General features: G+C 41.2%; 1 long non-coding RNA gene across 1 annotated transcript in view; it reads left to right on the forward strand.

Annotated features, from left to right (window-relative positions):
- The window catches only part of LOC148775243 (uncharacterized), a 45184-nt gene extending 35764 nt beyond the window's left edge, over positions 1–9420 (forward strand). Inside the window, exons 2-3 of the long non-coding RNA XR_016039305.1 lie at positions 8802–8894; positions 9009–9420. This is a non-coding gene — a long non-coding RNA (uncharacterized LOC148775243). The remainder of the gene's footprint in view (positions 1–8801; positions 8895–9008) is intronic.
- Positions 9421–10179: the final 759 nt, after the last annotated feature.

Consider the following 10179-nt stretch of genomic DNA (forward strand, 5'->3'; position numbering starts at 1 on the left):
ACCTAAGTTATCTAGTCATCATGTATGGATGTGAGATTGGACTGTGAAGAAAGCTGAGCACTGAAGAACTGATGCTTTTGAACTGTGGTGTTGGAGAAGACTCTTGAGAGTCCCTTGTAGTGCAAGGAGATCCAACCAGTCCATTCTAAAGGAGATCAGTCTTGGGTGTTCATTGGAAGGACTGATGCTAAAGCTGAAACTCCCAATACTTTGGCCACCTCATGCAAAGAGTTGACTCACTGGAAAAGACTCTGATGCTGAAGGGATTGGTGGCAGGAGGAGAAGGGGACGACAGAGAATGAGATGGCTGGATGGCGTCACCGACTCTATGGACATGAGTTTGAGTGAACTCTGGGAGTTGGTGATGGACAGGGAGGCCTGGCGTGCTGTGATTCATGGGGTCGTAAAGAGTCGGTCACCACTGAGCGACTGAACTGAATTGAAGTCATCTAGTAAGTACTCTGTGTTTAAGGAAGATGAGACAATGAGTGGATTGATGGATTGATGGATGACAAGCTTGAGGTGATGGTGGATAAAAACGAAGGGGGACTTCCTTGGTGGTCCATTGGTTAAGAATCCACCTGTCAGTGCAGGGGACAAAGGTTCAATCCCTGGTCCTGGAAGATGCCACATGATACGGAGCAACTAAGCCCATTTGTCACAACTACTTAAGCACATTTCACTTTCACTTTTCACTTTCATGCATGGGAGAAGGAAATGGCAACCCACTCCAGTGTTCTTGCCTGGAGAATCCCAGGGATGGCGGAGCCTGGTGGGCTGCCCTCTATGGGGTCGCACAGAGTCAGACACAACTGAAGCGACTTAGCAGCAGCAGCAGCACTTAAACACAAGTGCCTAAAGCCTGTGTTCCACAACAAGAGAACCACCTTAATTAAAATCCCATGCACCACAGCAAGAAGTAGCCCCTGCTTGCCGCCACTAGAGAAAGCCCTCACACAGCAACAGAGACCCAGAGCAGCCAAAAACAAATACAGTTTTTAAAAAAGAAGACGGGTATGGAAGAAATGTAAGATATATCACTCACTGACTCTCTCTGCCCTCAGACCCACATTCCTCGCCCTTTTGCAGTTCAGCCAGTAGCTATAAGCAGAAGTGATATATGTGACTTCTGGCCCAAAGCATTTAACAGTCAGAGTCGGAGAATGACTTTCTCATCCTTTCTCGCTCTGTGGCGATAACCTGGAGGACCTATGTTGAGACAGAAGAGTCATAGGGTGGGAGGATCCAGGAACACTGAGTCTTTCCAGGGCAGAAACCTACCCTGGAGTTACAGGACTCGCACCAGACTGTGAATAAACTATGATTTTATTGAGTTAACTTGTTTCTGCAGCATAACCAAGCATACTCTGCCCCTTGTAACATATATTTGAGGCCAGAAAACCATCTTTCTGGCATACAAAATTGTTGACTTTATAAGCAGGCTCAAACTAATTAGAAACAATGTCAAAGACAAGAAAAAAAACTTGAAACAGAGATAATGCTTTGGATAAAATTTGGTAAAGTCAAGTTTCACAGAATAAGCCATTGATGCTATATAAAAACACAATTAAAAGCACATCTAATTGAAGTTATGAGATTCATATTCCAGAGGGTTTGGATACTTTCTAGAGCTCATTTCCTCACAGCCCTCAGAAGCTTAGGTATAAAGCAATCACAAAGGTCATCAAGAATGACCTCCTTACTTTACTGATGAAAAATATGAGGTTCACAGCAGTAAGTTGATTTTCCCATGGTGTTTCAGCAACTCAAGGGCAGAACTAATGTTAAACACCCCATCTATCAAGCTTCAGCCTAGCATCTTTCTATCCCTACTCTCAAGAGGCTTTTTGTGTTATTACCACTGCCCGGTGATACCTGTATGCTGGGAAAGAGTTAATGTATCTTGCAAAGGGTTATTTTTCTTTAAGTTTTGAAGAAAGCCAAACTGAATAAAAACCATTTGATCCTTCTTGAGGGTGTTCATCCAGAAAATGTTAGAAGATGAAGTTATCCAGAGAGCATCTCAGTAAAAATACTTACAAGGAAAAAAAAAATAGAATTCTAGCTACCCAATTGAAAATTTACATAAGTCTTTAGAGGATTGATGCCAGTGAAGTCAGCAGTTCTTCCGGCAGGATAATGGGATCATGCCTTAATTCTCTTCATTTTTTATTTTTGAAGTTCTACCACTAGGTAGATCTGAATGAGTCAGCAGAAAGTGAATCTCGTTAAAGGGCTGCTCTGTGAAATGCATGGTGTTTATCACATAGTGATTACTTATCTGTTGCCAGCAGTTCTCAAAGTTCTCTGCTGTGCCCAACTTTTTCTCTTTCCTGGTTTTCTCTGCTTCCTAGAGAAAATGGGTCTGAGGCCCCTACCTAAAGTACATTCTTATCTGCCTTCCAAAAACTCAAGAGATTTTGTTATTCAGAATAACATGAACAAGTGCCAATCTCACAGTCTCCTCACACATCATCAGATTTTCAGACCCTCCTGATTAACTTAGGTCTCTGGGATAGCAAATGTCTTGTGAATAGAAATAAAGCAAAACCAAAAAAAAAAAAAGATCAAACAGAAAACAGCCTGTGGTAACAGATGCTCTTTCCGTGAAGATGTACCGTGTGGAGGAAGCAAGTCACAATAGACAGAAAGGAGTAAGCATTCTGGTATTTTGATTTCGTGTTTTGTTTCAGCTTTCTGATGTGGTTTATTGTGAGCTTTTTTAATGAAGCAATATCAATTAAGTGAGGAGGAAAGAGAAAGAGGAACATGGCTCTTTCAGTAAGTTGGAAAATCACTGCAATCTGCCTTATTTCTGAGATTCTGATGGAGGTCTCTGCAATCTCTGATTCAAATAAGCATATGCCTTTTATTTCCTATCAAACTTTTGGATACTTTCAATTAAACAGTTGGAGGTATCTCAAAGCTTTAATTTGCATTGCTTTGATTACTAGTGATACTAAGGATTTTAAAATATTGCTTACTGGCCATTGTATTTAAATATTTGCCTTTTCTTAATTTACTTCTTGAGAATTGGACTAAAAAGAAAGCTGAGTGCCAAAGAATCAATGCTCTTGAACTGTGGTTTTGGAGAAGACTCTTGAGAATTCCTTGGACTGCAAGGTTATCCAACCAGTCCATCCTAAAGGAGATCAGTTCTGGGTGTTCATTGGAAGGACTGATGCTGAAGCTGAAACTCCAATACCTTGGCCACCTGATGCAAAGAGCTGACTCACTGGAAAAGACCCTGATGCTGGGAAAGATTGAGGGCAGGAGGAGAAGGGGACGACAGAGGATGAGATGGTTGGATGGCATCACCGACTCAATGGACATGGGTTTGGGTGGATTCCGGGAGTTGGTGATGGACAGGGAGGCCTGTTGTGCTGCGGTTCATGGGGTCGCAAAGAATCAGACACGACTGAGTGACTGAACTGAACTGAGTTTACCTGTTCACTATTTAGTTGATGATTTTTTTACTCATTGATTTATAGAATTCCTATAAATATTATTAACCTCTTGTATGTTAAGTATATAGCAAATATTTTTCTCTAGGTAGGTCATTACACATTAAGTTTGTATATGGCTTCTTTGAACATACAAAGGTTTTTATTTGCATTACAGCCATATATGTCAGTATTTTCTTTCATGGCTTTGGGGTTTGGTCCATGCTTAGGAAATCCTGCCCTATTTCAACATATAAAAAATACCTTCCTAAATTTTCTTCTGGTGGTTTCTTAGTTCTCTCTGACGCCAACCTTCTGCATGTAGCCATAAAACCGTATTACATACTGTAAACCATATTGGTTAAGACCACAAACTCCAAAGCCAGTTGCCTTGGTTCATATTCCAGCTTCACTTATTACCAACTGTATGACCTTCAACGTCTGGCAAAAGCAATAATAATAGTTCATATGAAGCTGTTCATAGTATTAACAAATTCATTCCCATGAAGTATTTAGGATGGTGTTCCATAAATATTAGCTATGTGAGGGCACCAAACATCATTTATCTCTGTGAGCTTACCCTGAGCACAATTCCTGGCCTACAGTTTACACTCAGCAAATAAAAAGTCAGTTCACTCAAAATACATTTTTCCCATTTTGCTTTTTTATTTATTACTGAATCTGTCTGTCCACAGTCTCCATAATCATTGCAGCAACTCTTAGCTTAAATAGTTGTTTTGATTCTCGGTCAATCTTGAGGCTCTTAAATGCAACAAGTTAAATAGCTTTGCAGTAAAATTTAAACCAATCTGTGGTCTTTCCTCACCAGCACCTGGTTCTTTGGAAGGCAATGAACATTTGTTAGCCTGAAGGTATAAATAAGAACCTTGCATCTTTTTCCTTCAGGTTTTCAGTTCAGTTCAGTTCAGTCACTCAGTCGAGTCCGACTCTTTGCAACCCATGAATCACAGCACGCCAGGCCTCCCTGTCCATCACCAACTCCTGGAGTTCACTCAGACTCATGTCCATCGAGCTGGTGATGCCATCTACCCATCTCATTCTCTGTCATCCCCGTCTCCTCCCGCCCCCAATCCCTCCCAGCATCAGAGTCTTTTCCAGTGAGTCAACTCGTCGCATGAGGTTTTACTGATGTGTTTTTGTCTCAAGCCTCGATCTGGTAAATCAGTGATGATTTGCATGACTATTGGAAAGAACTTTCCGTTCTCTGGCACCAATAAATCAGAAACCAAACTATGGGATATGGGATGTGTTTCTTTGCCCTGAAGTATCTTACATCTTTAAAGAAGGAAGAGGATGAAATTGAAAAGACAAAACCTCTAAGCTTTATCTATGTGATGGAGTTGCTTAAATGATTCAGAGAACTGAAGCTGGGAACCAGGGCAGTATATGCCTCGATTTATCAGACACCTTCCTTTCAACCCATGTCTTAACTGTAGAGCCTCAATGGATTGCTTTAGCTTCAGTTACCATTCATCTCTCAGGAGCCACTAAAGCCAAAAAAGATGGGCTTTTCCCTCTTTCACTGTTATACATTCTTTCCAGACAGAGTAGCAAACCTCATGGTTTGGCCATCACAGAAGAGACTTCATACAGCTTTTAGGCTTTGATTTTCTTATTAAAAAAATAGAACTAGAGGAATTTTGAAATTTCCGTATTTCTCAGAAAACCTAGTCTCAAGTTTTCTCCCTCCTGATAGTACTATCTGAAGTGTCAGAAGTTCAAGAGACTTCCCTGGTGGTCCTGTGGCTGAGACTCTGGGCTGCCAATTCAGGGGGCCCAGGTTTGATCCCTGGTCGGGGAACTAGATCTCACATGCTGCAACTAAGGATTTGAATGCTGCCACTTGAAGATCCCACATGCTGGAATGAAGATCAAAGATCTGCATTCATCAACTAAAATCTGGCGCAACGACATAAATAAATATTTAAAAAACAATCAGAAGTTCAGCATTAACTTGTTCCTTCTCAGTTCCTCCCAACAGTAACAATGTGATTTCTTCCTGGTGGATGGATGCCTCAGCCCCACTAGGGAAAGGCCCATGAACCTGAAGAGGCAAAGGAGAAAAGCATATTAATGTTTTCCCAGAATCTTCTCCTAATTGAAAATGTATAATGGCCTTAAGGCCACTATCAGGCAAGCTGTTTGAAGTGGATCATAAGTAAGTTTGCTTGGCTAGAAGGTAAAAGGAACAAGCAGGGGAGGAGAGTGTGGTAGGAAAACCATTTGGGTGAGGACCTTGAAGCCTACATGACAACACTGGAGTTGCCTTTGATGGAGAACCAGAAGATTTTGTTCCCTTCCATGAAGAGAGGTATTATGATCGAAACGACACTTTGGGACAGCAATCTTGTTGAGGATGAGAAGGAAACAGAGGAAAAGGAAGCAGAGTACCTCAGAGTCTACTGAAATCATTCTGGGGAAAAAAAAAGGCCCTGACCCCAACAAGGTTTGCAGACCATATAGAAGAAGAGATGTCAGGTTTGGTAGTTACCTACACACCACTGCAAAAACAAGAACCAGTAAAATCTAACGTTTAGCTCAAAGTCCATGTCTCTGTGACAGACTTGTTGAACTTAGAGAACTGAAGCCAGGAGAGTGGTGTGATTCTCAGTTCATCTGATACGTTCTCCATCTTTATCTCATGCTTGTGTTTTTTAGTGATCAGTAAAGGGCAGTGATCCTACGATGTAGGTGCTTTGATCATTTCTGTTCTACAAATACACAGATGAAGCTCAAGGAGCATGACCAGGGTCACAGAATTAGAAAGTGGTAAAGCCAGGATTTGACCCCAACCCCACTGACTCTGGGGCTTCCCAGGTAACGCTAGTGATAAAAAAAAATCCGCCTGACAATGTAAGAGACACAGGTTCGATCCTGGGGTCAGTAGGAGATGGCAACCCACTCCAGTATTCTTGCCTGGAAAATTCCATTGACAGAGGTGTCTGGTGGGCTACAATCCATAGGGTCGCAAAGAATCAGACACAACTGAGCCACTGACTCTGGAGCCTGCACACCACTGCCCCTTAGGTCTCTGTAGAGACCCTGTGTGACTAAAGAGGAAATGAGGGACTTGGGTGAATTGACTGCAATAGCCAATAAGAAAAAGGATTTAAGATCATTTCAAAATTACTAATTGAACATGATTACCAATGGTGGTAAGACAATGTGAAGGGAATTGGTAGTTTCACAGGAGAAATATTTAAGCTCTTCAGTCCTTCAACAATGATTGAAGACAAATGTATCTACCAGGCACTGTGCAGGTTTCTGGAGAGGTGAAGGAGAAGAGCCCTTACCTTCATGGAGATCAAACTAGCAGAGGAGTTAGATTCTTTATTTCTTACCATTAAGAATCTGCTTACATTTTATACAATATGTAAAACTCCACAGCTCAGGATAAACATCCAGGATATTATAGGAACTCAGAGGAAGGTATCTACTTGAAACAGGGATCAAGAAGGCTTCTGAGAGGGGTGCATCCATGGGGTGTAGTGGGTAATAGTTGGCAAGGAAGGTACATGGTGGTGAGCAGAGAGATGCAGTACCAGCGGGGACAGTGTGGACACAGGCACATGGACAGGAAGGAATCAGCAGAGTCATCACCAGCTCGGTTCTTGGGCTTCACTTTCAGGGCACTGAATGGCGTCACAGTTTTGAGTAAGTCAGGCTCGTGATGAGTTATGTGCTTTGGCCAGATCTCTTTCAGTGGCATAGTCTAAAATGCAAGAAGGCACACTGGGAGCCTTGTATAACTCCACATAAGAGACATCAGTAGCTCAAAATAAAAAAAAGTGGCTGATGAATTTGGAGACAGAAGGCCAGATACTAGAAATGGTCTGACATGAGGTTTGGTAATTGACTGGATGACGAGGGAGCTGGTGGGGGTGATGTTGAGGAAAACAAGCTGAACCGTCTACATGAATAGTGGTGCTATCAGTTAGAAAATATGGGCAAAGAAACATTCAGAGAGGTCAATGAGTTCAGCGTGGGACACTGGAATAGTTTCTGAGGGATGTCACAATGAATTACTGAAAATCAGGGAGCTTAAAGTGAGAGAAATTTATATTCCCATAGTTGGGCAAATCCAAAATCAAGGTGGTGGCAGAGTTAATTCTTTTGGGAGGCTCTAAGGGGAGAATTTGTTCTATGTCTCTTTCCTAGCTTCTGGTGGCTGCCAATAATCCTTGGTGTTTCTTGGCTTGGAGGGACGTAACTCCAATCTGTGCCTCTGTCTTCACATGGCTTTCTCTTCCATGTCTGTGTGTGTCTTCTTTTCTGTTTATTGTAAGGACACCTGCTATTGAATTTAGTACCCACTCTAATCCAGGATGATCTGATCTCAAGAGTCTTACCATAATTTCCTCTGGAAAGACCCTATTTCCAAGTAAGATCACATTTGGAGTTTCTGTGGGCATTTCTTTGTGGGGACTAGTCTTTAACCCATACAGATACTTTGGGAATACCCAAGGGGTGAGTCAGAAGCTGGGATCTGAGTAAGCTGAGAATAATCAGCATTTGAGTGTAATTGAAACCAAGATAATGAATGAGAAACATAGAAGGAAGGGTGTCAGGAAGCCAAGAACAAAACCTGGGGATATACTTACTTACTTGGTTAACAGCAGTGGAAAAGGTGCCTACTGGGGCAATAAGATGATATAGATGTTTCAAAGAAAATCAAAGCATTGTTTCATGGTATCTAAATGTCTTGAGAGTCCCTTGGACAGCAAGGAGATCAAACCAGTCAATCCTAAAGGAAATCAACCCTGAATATTCATTATTTTGGCCACCTGATGCGAAGAGCCGACTTACTGGAAAAGACCCTGATGCTGGGAAAGATTGAGGGCAGGAGGAGAAGGGGGCAACAGGGGATGATATGGTTGGATGGCATCACCGACTCAGTGGACATGAGTTTGAGCAAACTCCGAGAGACAGTGAAGGACAGGAAAACCTGGTGTGTTGCAGTCTATGGGGTCACAAAAAGTTGGACTTGACTGAGAGACTGAACAACAACATATATTTATAAATGATAGATGACTTACTGTGTTCCAGGCACTATAGCAGTTCTTTATACTTAGTTCCCCAAACAGGTGTTCACAATAGGTAATCTTATTTCCACTTTATAGATCGACTAAGGCTTGGGAATGTTAAATAACTTGAACAAGATCCAAGAGCTAATTAGCAATGAACTGAGAACCGAACATCTGTCTGATTTACAAGTTTTAGCTGCTTTGCCTCACTATGCTTTTGTAACATTTGAAAAGGGTTAACTTTGTAGAAGAAATGATTTAAGATACCATGGTAATGACTGAGTTGTTTATTCATCTTTTCCCTTTCTAACAGAATCCTGGTTTTTTGGAGGAAGCAACGTGCCAAGTTTCAGAAGAATTGTCTCTTGTCTTTCCTTGGAGATATTACTGCCCTTATGACAGAATGGTGAGCAATGAGATAAGAAATTGTTGGGTCTAGGGACTATCCTTCAAAAGATGACTCCCTAAGCTGTAAGATGTCCTTTTGATATTCCACCCCTTTCTTCTTTCCTACCCTCAGGCATGCGGACATGATGTCTGTGACCACTCTTTGATCAAGAGGCATCTCTTTGGAAGGGAGTCAAGTGCAAAGCAAGGAAGAACAGAAAGATCAAAGGGGCCCAAGCCATTGGTGCCACTATAGAGTTTCTGTATCAGACCTAGAATGTCTCTTCCTAATCTTGGTAATATGAGGGGAAAGAAAGCCCTAAGTTGTTTAAGCCATTGCTTTTTTGGACTCTATTTGAACAGTCAAAGAAGTGCCCAATGTAGTGCTCCCTTCAAACAGGGTCCAAAATGAAGGAAGAGGATCAGAAGATGGAAGTGGATATAGATAATTTATGGGGCAGGAGGTAGGGCTGTTAAAGTAGATTAAACTTGATGGCTTCAACTTTTAGGATGAAGAAAGAGGAAATGTCTGCTGAGACCGAGTGTAGTAGGGCTTGGAGAAAATAGATTTTTAATCACTTTAATGGTGTGCTAAAATAAAATACTGTGCTAACTCCTAATCTAATGTACCTTGCCTACTTTGTGCTATAACCTGTCTTTGAAAAAAATTGGATAGCATTTCTCCCTTTCTGAACATAAATTACATTTGGTTTTTGTAGTTGTGCAGACTAATTCCATTTTGAAAGTTCATCGTGAACCTTTTCAATTTTTCAGTGGTAATAATAATAACCTGCAAGCTGGTTCAACCTGAAGAACATTCTTCCTTTTTTGTACTTCAAAAGAGCTACTAGAACCTTACTTGACCTCAGAAAAATCTTCAAAGTGAATCTGGAGGCAGTCAGACAACAAGTGAAATTTTGTGGTAAACATTTGCACTTTCCTGAAAGAGTCTTTTCAACACAAGCTTATAAGAAAGTGGTTGAGATAAGATGATTTCAGGGGAAAACTGTAAGGTCTCCTTTTTTTTTTTTTTTTTCCCTTGGCCTTTCTGGGGTGTTTAATTAATTTTCTTAAGTCAGTTTTTCAGTCTACCTGGAATAATCAATATTCTCAGAGTTTTATCACTAGTTTTTGGCGACAATCCTTAAGTTCACTGCATCTTGATTTATGCTCAAGCCTGGGTAGCCATGAGGTGAATTTGTATTTCTATTAGGACTAGATTTAATGATAGGATCCCATGATATTTTCGTTTTCCTAGCAAGGATCATATTCTTCTTAGGAACACACTCCTTAAAGAGGAAATG

The sequence above is a fragment of the Moschus berezovskii genome, chromosome 16 (assembly GCF_049115385.1).
Source record: "Moschus berezovskii isolate FMDL1 chromosome 16, NW_MosBer_1.0, whole genome shotgun sequence".
Classification (NCBI taxonomy): domain Eukaryota; kingdom Metazoa; phylum Chordata; class Mammalia; order Artiodactyla; family Moschidae; genus Moschus; species Moschus berezovskii.